Genomic DNA, 12,761 nt, shown 5'->3' on the forward strand with positions numbered 1-12,761 from the left:
AGGGTGGAGCTCCTGCTTCAGGCAGTCCCTATGCCCCTGTGTCAAGGGGACAGTGGGGTTCAGGAGAGAGGCAGGCAGAGTGACAGGTTTGGAAGGGGCTGGAAAAATGGTTCTACAACAGAAGCTGGGCGCTTCCCTGAAGACCAGGCAGCCATCCTGCTTGGCTTGAAACAGGGCTGGTGCAGAGGCTCCTGGTGCCAGTCTATGGGGAAACCACAAAAGGCACCAGTCAGAACACTTTTTGTTTGTATGTCGCACCAAAACTACTCTTTCCACTTGTTAAATGCACCAGCGCACCCTCATTTTGTTAGGTATTCATTCATTTCCAGTCACCCTCGGTGAGGCCCAGAAAGAGAAACTGCAGGTGGATTACGTTGCCCACAGAATGATATACTCTTGCTCTGCTCCTGGGCTCGGCAGTGACCCAGAGAGAATTCGGGCAATTTGAAGGGACAATTCATGGAGGCCAGAGGAGTGCCCAGCTCAGCCATGTGAGCTGTGGAAGCCAGACTCCTAGGGGAGGCAGGGTGGCTGGCCTGCCAGAGGAGAGATGCTGAATGCAGGCAGGTGAAGTCGTGAGTCTGGGGACAGAGAGGGAAGGACAAGATACCTGAAGGGTGTTCAGAAAAGGGAACCTGGAGGGCAAAGTTGCTACATCATTGACTTGGAAGGGGCCATAGAGGTCATCAACCCCCTCCTTTATAAAGATGCATGAAGTAAGGCCCAGAGGGGAGATTTCATGGCCCAAGAGCTCATATTTGAAAGGATATGACTTGTTCATTGGAACTGAAATTTTCTAAAAGAGTGGAAGGACATCAGGCCCGGCAGCCAGAGGAAGGGGCAGAGGAAGGGCTGCTGTGAAGTGCTGGAAGGGGGCAGGTCTGGGCCCTGACCTACAGAACTGGCCAGGGAGTCGAGTCAGATCCAGGAGCAAGTAGTTATGTTTGTGTGCAGGGAACACTGAAGTGCCAAGCGTGTGACCCATGCACTGGCAACCACGGGAGGAGGCGGACGAGAGACAGGACAGCTTCCCTGCAGGGGTGGAATCCAGCTGGTCCCGTGGGCTGGGGAGGGTTTCACAGAGGAGAAAAATGAGGAAGACCTTCCAGCTGTGGGTGTTCTCTAAGGCCAAAGTGTGGAAAGTAGGCCCAGCTGAGTTCGGAATCAGTGACTGATTAAACCTACTGAACTGGAGAAAGGGCTTGTGGAGAGAAAACAGGGTCAAACGAGGCTGGCTGCAAGTAGACTAGGGTGCAGAGGGAGCCTTGGATCTAAGACTTCGAGACTATGGAGTCTGAGTTTGATTTTGTAGGAGACACCATTGAAGGCTAATGAGCAGGAGAGAGATACGATGTGAGCAGGTATCAGGAGGCTTCACCAGATGGGGACGGAAACGTCCTGTAATCAGACGTCCGGGAGAGCTGGCGTGTGCAGGGCACAGGTTCACGGATGATGTACCTGGTGCCTGGAGGCTGAAGGCCTGACAGAGGAGATGGCTCCTTTGAGCACCAGGATGTTAGCAGAGGTATTTTGGAGATGTTTAGTGGAAGGCCACTGCTGTTCAAAATCTGTCCTGGTCCTGGAAGTTGAAAATCGGAGGGTGCCGGAGATATTCAGACCTGAGCAGAAGACCATGGTGGTTTCGGGTGAAATCCAAGTAGAAACTCAGAGAGTAACTTCCTTTGTTACCAGGACATCCTCAAAGCACTGTGGAGTCGGTAGGAATCAGGCCTGTGAGCCTTCCTTTTTGTAGGAAATCTGGTTTATAAAGGATTCAATATAGTCAAAGACTAGTACTTCTTAACGCGGAGCTGGGCTGTCAGGGGTCCTCTGTGCACCGAGCTCCCCTTCCTTGGCTCTAATTCCCTCTTCACACCCTTTCCTTCTCAGGGTCCAGTGCCCTGGGCTCCAGGTAGTCCCTCTTCTTGTCCCGACTCCTCAACACCATTGTGATTCTCACTCTCCATCTGCCATAAACTCCCACAGCAGTCACAGACCAGCATCAAACAGAGGGTGGTCACTAGGGTGTAACAGACGCTGGAGTCGAACAGATGTGGATTTAAATACCATAGTCGTGTGGCCTTGAACAAGCTAATTAACAGAGCATCCATGTCCTCGTCTGCTAGCCGGGGACAGTAAAGTTCCCATTGTTCTCAGGGTGAATAATGTAAGGCGTAAATACATAGCAATGATGTTGCCACCTCCTCAGGTCTGAATAAAAACTTGCTAATTTCATGATCAGCTTATGACTAAAGACAGCTTAACTTACTGAAAGCAGAGGCTTGGGTTGGTCGTGGGCTAGTGTTGGATCCTAAAGAATGAATCTCTGAGAAGGAAATTTCCCAAACAGCCAGGAGCAGAAAATGACTTTGGGGTAAGGAAGTTCAAGTCCAACCACACAGGCAACTATACCTTGGTCTTGAAGTCGGAGCAGACAGGGCTTTAAACTCCCCTCTCAACCACATGCCAGAGTTTGCCATGGGTGGCACCCCTACTTCCTGGGTATCCCTTGCTCACACTGCTATCCTAGGATGCCCTTAATTTAATTAGAAAGTCAGACTTTCAAATTCCTGAATTGTTGGTTGCATTGGCCCTGTGGAGACGTGAGCCAAAAGGAATTACTATCTGTTGAACGCTTCTGACTTGTGAAGGCTTTGTGTCCGTCCATTACCTCCTGGCTCAGCCATTTGCTCCATGACGCTCATTTTATAGGTGAAGAATTTGAGGCACAGAGAGGGTAAGTCAGCCCAGAGTCACACAGCAACCACCTGGTACAGCCAAGGTTTGAACTCAAGTCTTTTTGACTCCAAAGCCTGTGTTTTTGGCCACATAACCAAATAACTCAAATGGTTATTGAAAAAAGAGACGTCAGAGCCTCTTTCATATTATTCCATTTACTCTCAGATTTTAAAATTTAAGACAGAATTAGGAGAATCACTATATTGAGCAGATCGTGCTCTGTGCCATACATTTGGCAAAATCCATAGTAAAAGAATAAAAAAAGAATTTTAGAGGCAAGAAAGGCCCTAGCTTTGTGGAGCCTGTGTTTGCAGCTGCAGAAATTAAGACAGGAGTGGATCGTCTGTGTGCGGTCGTTAACGCAGGAGGGGCGGCGCAGGGAGTGGGCAAGGGTCTGGCACCTTAGGGGATGCTCATCGCCACACAGACATTGGTATGTATCCGGCACCCCTTGTGTGCAAAGCATTGTACTGGGCTCCATGGAGAAACACAAAAGGATTAGGAAACTCTCGCTGCCTTGACAGCACTTAGAATCTGGTGGGGACTGCAGCCTAATTCTCTGGACTGAGGCTTTGGGGTCTGGAAAGCAGACGGAGACCTTTCGGCAGCTGTCTTGGGCAGAAGAGCCCCACCGCCATCTTCTCCCTGACCCTCCTTTCGGACTGCGTAGCTTTAACCAGCCAGGTGTCTGTGGGGACCTTTCCTGAGGCAATGTTGTGGCGGCTCCTCAGATTAAGGGATCCGGACGGAGGCCTCCAGGCCCTACTGTTGCCAGGGCAACAGTGAGTCAGGCCAAGGCCTCTCCTCCAGCTTTCTGGAAAGCATTTTCGGCTGCTGAAGCCTCTTACTGCTTCTCAGGCAGAGTGGGAAACTTCTAAATTTAAATTTTTAATAAATCAACTCTGCATGTACCATTTCTAGTTGGGTTCCTTGAAATGGGTATTTTTAGTGAAAACATAATAGAAGCTAACCCTTCTATTTCTATTTTCTACAAAAGATAACTCCAGGCTAAAATAGTTTTTCAAAGCAAGAAAAGAAAGGAAGGGAGGAAGGAAAGGAGGGAGGAGAAAAAAGAAAAGAAAAATTAAACTGCGTCCTACTGATAGTAAGTGGCCTTACATGGAAACTTCCAGGCAGGAATCAGACCTAGCCTTGTATTAGGGATGATAATAATTATCACTAGGATTCACTGGGTCTTACCAAGTTCCAGGCACATTTTATCTTTTGACAACCTGTGAAATCAGTATTCATGTCCCTTTTCACAGATGAAGTTTGGAGAGGTTAAGCAATCGGCCCAAAGTCACATGACCAGAATTTAAATGTAACGTGTGGGACCCAAAGTGTGCCGGTAACTGCTATTGTGGACTGCCTCCCAATTTCTTCTACGAGGATCCTTAATAAAGAAAGCAAACCAGTACTTCTTCTCCAATTGCAGTTCTGACTATCAGTCACATGGACACTGCATGTCTGGACCTGGCCAGAAGCAGGGCAACACTGCATCCCTGGCCCAGCTCACCGAAACAGGGGAGAACAGATATTGGGTGCCTCGGTGGCAGGGTCCATTTTAGACTGAGCCCCACTCTTCCATGGGGACCTTGGGAAGAAGCTGTCAAGGGAAGAGGGCTCCTTTTCTGTGTTCGTTTCTATGTTGGGGCCTAAGAAGCCATTTGTTTAACAGTCAGAGAAGGAGTTGAGGGGAGGAGATTATCACTAGGAAAATGCACCTGCTCCCCAAGAAAACAGCGCTCACAGCCTGACTCGAGTCTTTCGGACTTGTGCCTCTTGGGTCCTCACCATTCCTTCCACCACTACCAAAGAATGAAACTCACTGCTTTTCTTTATTAAATAATAAACAAGTTCTCAAACTAACATGAGGATGCTACGATAGGAGCATCACCGCTATCTATTAACTAGGGTAACATAAAGCAGAATTTTAATGACAAAATGTACCGAGGAAAATTTCCATCCCGCCTAGTAATTTTATTTAAATAATGAATATCAGGACAACAAATACTGTTTCCTTTTAGAATCAGTATAGTCTAATAAGTATAAAGGCTTTTTAAGAACTACATTCAATCCATTATTTATTTTCAGGATACACAAATACTATAGTTATGCCCTCAAAGGATTGAAATTGGATTTAAGCTAAATTCAATTAAGAAAATTAAACAGGTTATGAAGTGTGACATTCTTCCACTGGAGGTATGATCCCAGAACAACATGGTTCCACGACCAAATCTTCTGCAGGTAAATTATACAAATTCTAAAATTGAAGATAAAACTTTTATGTATGATTTGGACCCTTTCATGGATTGATTGTCATCACTGAAAATCGCCACAGTAAGTTTGCCCAGAAGTAAAGGCAGTAAGTTGGTTTGCATAGCTACCCCCTAAACAATGTAATAATAACAAATGCCCGGCTAAAATGATTATTATTCATTTCCCACTTTAGCTTATCCTGAACTAATCAATACCTTACCAAGCCCTTGTTTGTGATACGTTTTGAAATAAGTTTGGAAAAAAATAAATCTCAAATGTTTCAGTATTACTAAAAAAGCAAGGCATATCCAAACAGCACCAATCTCCAGTATATTTCATTCAAACGGTAGACATGTTGAGAAGAAATAGACCCATTTTTCTGGCCCAGATTTGTGCCAGCTCTTCAGAGTCTTGGAACAAACATAAACTAAACTGCATACAAACAGGCTTGGGTGTTCATTTTACTGAAAAAATTAACTCACATTACTATGTTATTGTCACATAATTGAGTTTCAGAATTTAAAACCCTTTTCCCCCAAATGAAAACAGCATTGTTTTCTTTCTTACTGTAAAGAAAGTTTCAAAGAATAAAAACTTCTCTCAGAATTGAATGAACCCCTTTTTTTCTCCAAGAGAAGGTAAGTCTCATCTGTAAATGTACCAGAAGAAATTCCTTTTATTTACCACCCAGTATGAGGACTTTTGACCATCTCCACACCTGTAAAATTAAGTGGATTGCTTGGAAGAGTTCACTCCCTTGCCGTAGAAACGAAATCTATAACAGTATATTTTAGCATCTCTTTCAAGAGTTAGGACAAAAAATCTTCACCAAATTTATAACCATCAGCCAGATTTTCTGCACTTCATCTGTCAGTGTTTTCAAGCTTTTGTTTTTGGAATCCCTTGTTTAAATAAAACCATTTTCAGAAGCTAAATATGTCAAATCATTGGAGGCAGAGGGGGAGTGGGAGAGAGCTGCTAAACTCACCTGCTGGGCTCCCCCAGCCCTGGGGGCTGCCCTGAGGGGTCTCTGAGGTAGAAACTGCCTCCAACACACCCTGCCCTGGGCCAACCCTGCTGGCCCTTCTCCCTTGGTTCAATTTTTCCCAGTCTCCATCCAAACTCCAAATGTTTAATTTATCCGGTGACACATTCCATGCTTACTTCTTTGATAGGCCACAGGGTTTAAGTTTATTTCCTCCTTTTGGGGTACACATGCATTTCTATTCTCTATAACCTCTACATTACCAGGCAGATGTTCATATCAGGTTATACGGCGAGTCCCTCTAATCTCACCAGTGAAATCTATCAAGCTGACATCCACCAAGAATCCCTGGAAGGCAGAAGGAAATAGCAGCACAGATGTCCAGAAAAGCCCTGTCAGAAGCTGCAAGGATCCCTGAAGTTATTTTTACAGCAAACGCTTACACTGTGGAGGCAAGGGGCAGTCAGGCACAAGTGATAGCCCCGTGGGACCCTTGGCCACACAACCTGGCTGTGGGGAGCTTTCAGGGTCACCCTCCTCTGGGCTTTCCTGAGCCCTGTGGGTGTGGAGGATGGTCAAAAGCCCTCATACTGAGTGGTAAATAAAAGGAATTTCTTCTGGCGTGGGCCCCGGGTGGCACATGTGCTTGATATTCTCAAGGGCAGGCTTCCGGTCATGTGCGTGCCTACTCCAGCATCTGGCACCAGAGTCTGGCCCAGGCGAGGTACTCAATAACCATTAAATGAACGGCAAATAAGCCACAGGTGAAAATGCACAGGGAAGAGACACCAGTAAAACCCCCAATCTCTGTCCAGTTGGGATGCAGATGATTTTCTTCATTAAAGCTAATCCAAAACCTTTAAAAGACAGCATAGAAAATGTATTTTATCATTCCCTCCAATACTTTAGCCCAGATTTTAGATGGAGTCTCCAGGTCACTACCAGATCCCCTTACCACAGTCTCAGGGTGGCTCAGTGATGACAAAAATCCTTCCGGGTTGCCCTGCCCTTTGAAGGAAGGTCACCCAGCTCCCCGACAAGGAGTCCAAGGCAGGCAGGCAGCAGAGCGAGACTGCAGGGCAATGGAGCAGCTGGCATCTCCCTGGCATCCAGGTTGCCCTCCCACCCTTCCTCTACCGGCTGAGCTGTCAGACTGTTTCTGTTTGCAGAGGACAGCAGCGACGCCGTGGCTTCCTCTCATCGTAATTTGCCTTGTTCTGCTGTGCCTTCCTGCCCTCTAGAGCAGGGGCACACAGCACGACAGAGAGGCGTCGGGACCCCCCTGGGCAGGGTCCTCTCCCATCCCAGGCCCCCGGCCCCTTGGAGACTTCCCTGGGGACCGTCAGAGCCCGCTCCAGGCTCCCGGAGAACAGCCGTGCCCGTCCTCAGCCTCCCTCGCCGTCCTCTCAGCTCCATCACTTCTTGAGACTCATCGACTCCCTCAAAAATCTGGGCCTCGAGCCAGCACCTGTGAACTGGGCCATACAACGTCCGTCTCCCAGGAGGTCTGTAAGCGATGCTGCCAGGCCTTAATAAAAAGAAAAACAAAAACAAAAAAACCACTTGAGACTTTTTAATTTAAACATTGGATTTCTATAGATGCATATATTTATGCTTTAAGTAAACGTATATGCATTTTGTGAATTTAATTTTTAATGACTTTTTAATTTAATTTTAAAAATTCCTCGGCCGAGTCTCCGCTCACCAACCGGCGGAACCCGCCGAGCGACCGCTGGCTGGACGCCCGGCCCTCGGCCTGGCTCGGGCGTCCCCGCCACGTGGGGCCGCGGCCGGGCGGTGCTGCCCCCTGCTGGCCGGACCTCGGAGGCTCGGAGGCCCCTGCGCCGCACCTGGCGGCCCGCGGCCGCTCTAGGAACGCCGGGCCTCTCGGTGGTGGCGCGGGGCCGCCGTCGCGCGCCGAGGAAGGGGCTGTCCCCGAAGGCCGGGGTCCGCGGCGCGGGAGGCGCTGGCGGGTACGCCGGGCCTATGCCGAGCGGGCGGCCTCGCCCCCCGGGCTCCCCGGAGCCGTCCTTGCGCGCCCTGAGACGCGCCCTCTGGGGCCGGAGTCGCTCTGGCTTCCTTGATTTCGTGCACGCCTGGCCCTCCCAGTCCTCCACGCTTCGCGGGGCACGTTCTTTGTGCAGATCCCGGTGCTGGGCACCCGCGGGTGAAAAGGGGAGGCCTCAGGGCTCTGCGGAGGCGGGAGAGCCGAGACGTGCCCCGCCCCGAAGGCTCATAGCGCTTAGAAGAGAGGAGCAAAAAGGAAATCCCGGCGAGCCGCGGGGACCGAGAAGGCAGGGCTGGCCCCCTGGCATTTACCCGAGCTGTAGGGATGCACACCCTTTCCCGCTCGGCGCTTCATTTCACCCACTTCTCTCAAGTCAGTTAAGCTAGTGGCAGATGTGTTTGCATCACGCGGAGGCGGCCCTTGAGAAGCGCTCTGACGATGGGCTGGACTTGTTTGTTTCTTGACACATTTTCAAATATTTGGTTATTTCCAAGAGAGAGAGTTGCCCTGTCAAAGGGTGTGGGCTTTCTTCCCGTCCTTCCTTCTTTCTTTCCTCCCTTCCTCCCTTCCTCCCTTCACTTCCTTCCTTCCTTCCTTCCTTCCTTCCTTCCTTCCTTTTCTTCCTTCCTTCCTTTCTTTTCTTTCTCTTTCAATCTCTCTTTCTCTTTTTCTTTTTTTAAGGCTTTTGATGCCTGTTGCCAAACCGTTCTCCAGAAGGGCCACTGCTTTACCTTATTCTCTGTGGGATGTAGGTCGGGTACCAGCAGGCAGAGCTGGGAACTGGAAAGGTGGTCTCTTGTGGGGAGGGGTGGAGATTGAGAACCACCTGGCATTTACGGAGCAACACGTGGTTCCCCGTGAGTGATGCCGGGACAGGCAGCGGCTTTGCCACCGTGCGCTGGGCCATACTGTGGGGCCTGACTCAGTGGATGTCAAGGCTTCCGGAACATCGGGCAGCCAGAGGGATCCTTTGAAGACGCAGGTCTGCGCATGGTCCTCCCTTGCTCTGAGGGTAAAATTCAAAGTTCCATCAGGCCCCTCAGGCCCTGCCTGCCTCTCCAGCCCTATCTTGGGCTGTGTGTCAGTTTCCTAGGGCTGCATAACAAAGTACCCCACACCGGGTAGCTTCACACAACAGAAATCTATTGGCTCAAAAACTCCAAAGTCAAGGTGGCATTAGGGCTGGTTCTTACTGGAGGCTCATAGGGAGAATCTGTTCCAGGTCTCTCGCCTCTCCTCTTTTCTGGTGGTTGCTGGCAATCCTGCGTGTCCCTTGGCTTATAGGCACATCACTCCGACGTCTGCTTCCTCCTCACCTGGCATTTTCCTTGTATATGTGTTTCCACATTCTCCTTATATCTTTGTGTGTGTCTCTTCTCTTTTTAAAAGGACAGTAGTTAGATTAAGGACTTACCCTAATTCAAATATGACCTCATCTGAATTTAACTATCTGCAATGACCCTACTTCCAAATAATGCCGCAGTCTGAAGTTTCTGGAAGGATATGGGTTTGAGAGGACACTGTTCAGCCCACGGGAAGCTGTCTCCCCCGACCCCAGTGCCCAGCCTTCTCTCGTCCTTCTGGCTCAGCCTCCGCCCACACTGTCCAGTCCTCCTGGGCCACCGTCACCATCTCCACCTCATTTCCCTTCCTCTGGTGAGGTGCTACGGAAATGGTGCTGCTTCCAAGAAGCTCTCCTGAACCCTACAGATGACGATAACCCTGCCCTGTTTCATGTCTCATGACACTCATCACAATTGTATCTGAAGAAGCACCTGAGTCACAGTGTGTCACTGTTACCTGTGCCTCCTCTGCTGGAAAGTCACCCCCACGAGGGCAGGGGCCAGGCTGAGTGGGTGAACAAGAATAAATGAAATGCATGGCCACAGGGGCTTACAGACGGACTCGGGACGCCTATCGTGATAGGACAGGCCAGAGAGACAGGCCCTGTGTCGAGTCCACTGCAAAGCCATCAGGAAGTCTCCAAGATGGCGGCCCCTGGACACGGGAAGCAACAGACCTGGTTCAGTGCAGGCTCCACCCTAGCCTCTGACCATGACTTACAAGGCCCTCTCTAAGCTGCCCCCACCCCACCTCGCTGACCTCTGCTGGAATCTCTGTCCTGTGCTGATCGTCGGCACTATTCACGATCCTCAATCCTGCCAAGCCAGTGCCTCCCCAGGGCCCTGATGGTCTCTACCCGTGGCCCGGAGTGCTCTGCAAGTAAATTTTTACATACCGGCTTCTTATCATTTAGACTTCAGCTCTGGTTGTCACTGTCCTGACCAGCCCATCTCACCCCGGCCATCTTCCATCACATTGCCCTACTTTATCTTCCTACAGTGTTTTCAGTACCTGTGATGATCTTGTTCATATGTTTGTTTTCCTGTTTGTCACTAACTCTCGGAATATAAGCTCCATGAGGGCAAGGGCCTTATTGGTTTGCCTGTTCACTGCTGAGCCCTCGGTGCCAGACTAGCACTGGTATACAGTGGGTGCATCCTACCTGTTTGCTGAATGACTGAATGAAAGTTAACCCCTCTTATCTCTTTTTCTTCATCTATAAAATAGGGGTAACCTTAGCTACTTTATAGGCAGTAATAATTGTATCTACTTCAGAGGGAGAATTAAATGAGAAAAGGTATATGCAATGCCTCCAACGTAGTAAACACTCAGCTTATCTGAGCCATTATCAATATTTTTGTTACCACACATCCTAATGTGGAGGGGGACGAGATGGCAGATGAGGTGATAATTCTTACATATCCCCAGTGATTCAACCCTCATCACCTTTACCACAAAAGGATGGAAGACTTGTACTATAACAGCCCTGGACTTGGACCAAGAGGTTTTGAAATTGAGTCTCTTGGAAACTTTCCAAGGCTGTGTCCTAATTTGCAAAAAGGAAATAATTATTCCTTTAAAAGCTTAAATGGAGGGTAGGGTAGAGCTCAGTGGTAGAGTGTGTGCTTAGCATGCAGGAGGTCCTGGGTTCCATCCCCAGTACCTCCATTAAAGTAAGGAATTAAATAAACAAACCTAATTACCTCCCCCCAAACAAAACAACAAACAAAGCTTAAATGGGTTATATGTAAATTATAATGCATATTTCCCAAAGTAGTATTCCACCAATTCATTTTATCTTAAAGAAATTATTTATTAATTATAATATGGGAAATGATACTGCTTGCAATTACTAGCAGGAAAGATGCTTAAATTTGTAATATTTATTGTTTTTCTCTGATTTTGAGAAGAATATTTTTCATGGCAGAAAATTTGGAGAATATAGACAATATGAGGAAGAAAGTTTTTTTTGTTTGTGTTTAATCTTTTTTTTCCCACCTCTAGTTTTTGACCCAAGCACTGAGGATTAGGTGACTCATGGTCCTTTTTTTGTTTGGTTGGTAGGTTTTGTTTGTTTGCTTATTTATTTGGGGGAGGGTAATTATTTATTTATTTTTAGTGGAGGTACTGGGGATGGAACCCAGGACTTCGTGCATACTGGGCATGTGTTCTTCCTCTGAGCTACACCCTCCCCACTGAAGGAGAAAGTTTTAAAGTCACCCATACCCTGTTTGGGGAAAGCATCCTAGGAACTTGTTTGGAAAACCCAGGGATTTTTGAGGAGAGCGCTAAGCGTTCTGTTCTAACCTGCAGATCCTGGGCTTGAGCTGCGCCATTTCCTGCCTCCAGCCAGCCCTGCTCACTGCAGATGGGCCCCCACAATCCCAACTGACAAGAGACAATTCTTTAATATACTCTTGCTACTGTTTGTCCTGAATTCAGTGGTTTTTGTACACTGACAGCCTCCTTGGTTTGTCTCAAGTCTGACATCAAGGGAAGATTCTGGCAGCAACCAAGGGCCTCTCTGTCCTGAACGGGTTTTTCCTCAAATTGCAGGGCTTGTCCCTAAACATGTTTACTAAATGTATAACGGTATATACAGTTGTAAGACCACCTAGATTTTTTTCTAGTTGTTGACTATATTGTGCAGTGTTTAATACACTGAACACTTAAAAGCTGTCCATCATCTCAAAAATCTGTACTGAAGTCTAGCACATACTTGAGCTCAGTGTTTGGTGAAATTTAAATGTGAATAAAATAGTCTACCCAAACAAAAAATGAAATAAAATAAAATAAATGAAATGAGATGAGATGAGATGAAATAAAATAAAATAAAATAACCCATAATCCCTCATTTTTTTAGTCCTCACTTTATGCTATTGAGCAAACAATGCAAATTCAAATGTGTTGGCAAGAGGAGCAGTGATGCCAGCAGGTCCAAAGACCTGGGCAGCCCAACAGGTAGGTCTGCTTCCTGAAAGGGCATGGAAAGTACCTGCTTGAGGGAGTCCTGGGAGTGGCCGGGAGGGGACACAGGAGTGCGGCCTGAGGAGGACATTTGACTACAGATTAAGAGTCTTGAATTCAGAGGTGCTTTTCTCAGGTCCTTAACTTTTTTTTTTTTTTTAACATTTCTAAGTAATTTATTAAAATAATACATTACTGAAAATACAGAAAAATATAAGGAAGAAATAATCAACAATGTCACCATGGAAATAAGAGCTGTTAGGATTTCAAAATATTTCCTTTTCATTTTTTGTTTGTTTCTATTTATTTTTACATTTGAGACAAAATGCTCTCTGTCATTTAACACAGTGATTCCCAACCATGACTGCACACGGAATCCCCTGGTTTTAGAAAATATGTGACCTTGTCACTTATTTAACTGACCTGCCCCTCCTCCCTGCGTTAGCGCTTTGCAAACCT

At 47.5% G+C, this 12,761-nt stretch overlaps 1 long non-coding RNA gene across 1 annotated transcript; it reads right to left on the reverse strand.

The window, feature by feature from the left end:
• Nucleotides 1-4,698: 4,698 nt before the first annotated feature.
• Nucleotides 4,699-8,586, reverse strand: LOC141578104 (uncharacterized). Its single transcript, XR_012508012.1, has 2 exons — nt 8,303-8,586; nt 4,699-7,511 (listed from the first exon to the last, which is right to left on the reverse strand). It is a non-coding gene; the product is annotated as an uncharacterized LOC141578104 (long non-coding RNA).
• Nucleotides 8,587-12,761: the final 4,175 nt, after the last annotated feature.

The sequence above is a fragment of the Camelus bactrianus genome, chromosome 7 (assembly GCF_048773025.1).
Source record: "Camelus bactrianus isolate YW-2024 breed Bactrian camel chromosome 7, ASM4877302v1, whole genome shotgun sequence".
Classification (NCBI taxonomy): domain Eukaryota; kingdom Metazoa; phylum Chordata; class Mammalia; order Artiodactyla; family Camelidae; genus Camelus; species Camelus bactrianus.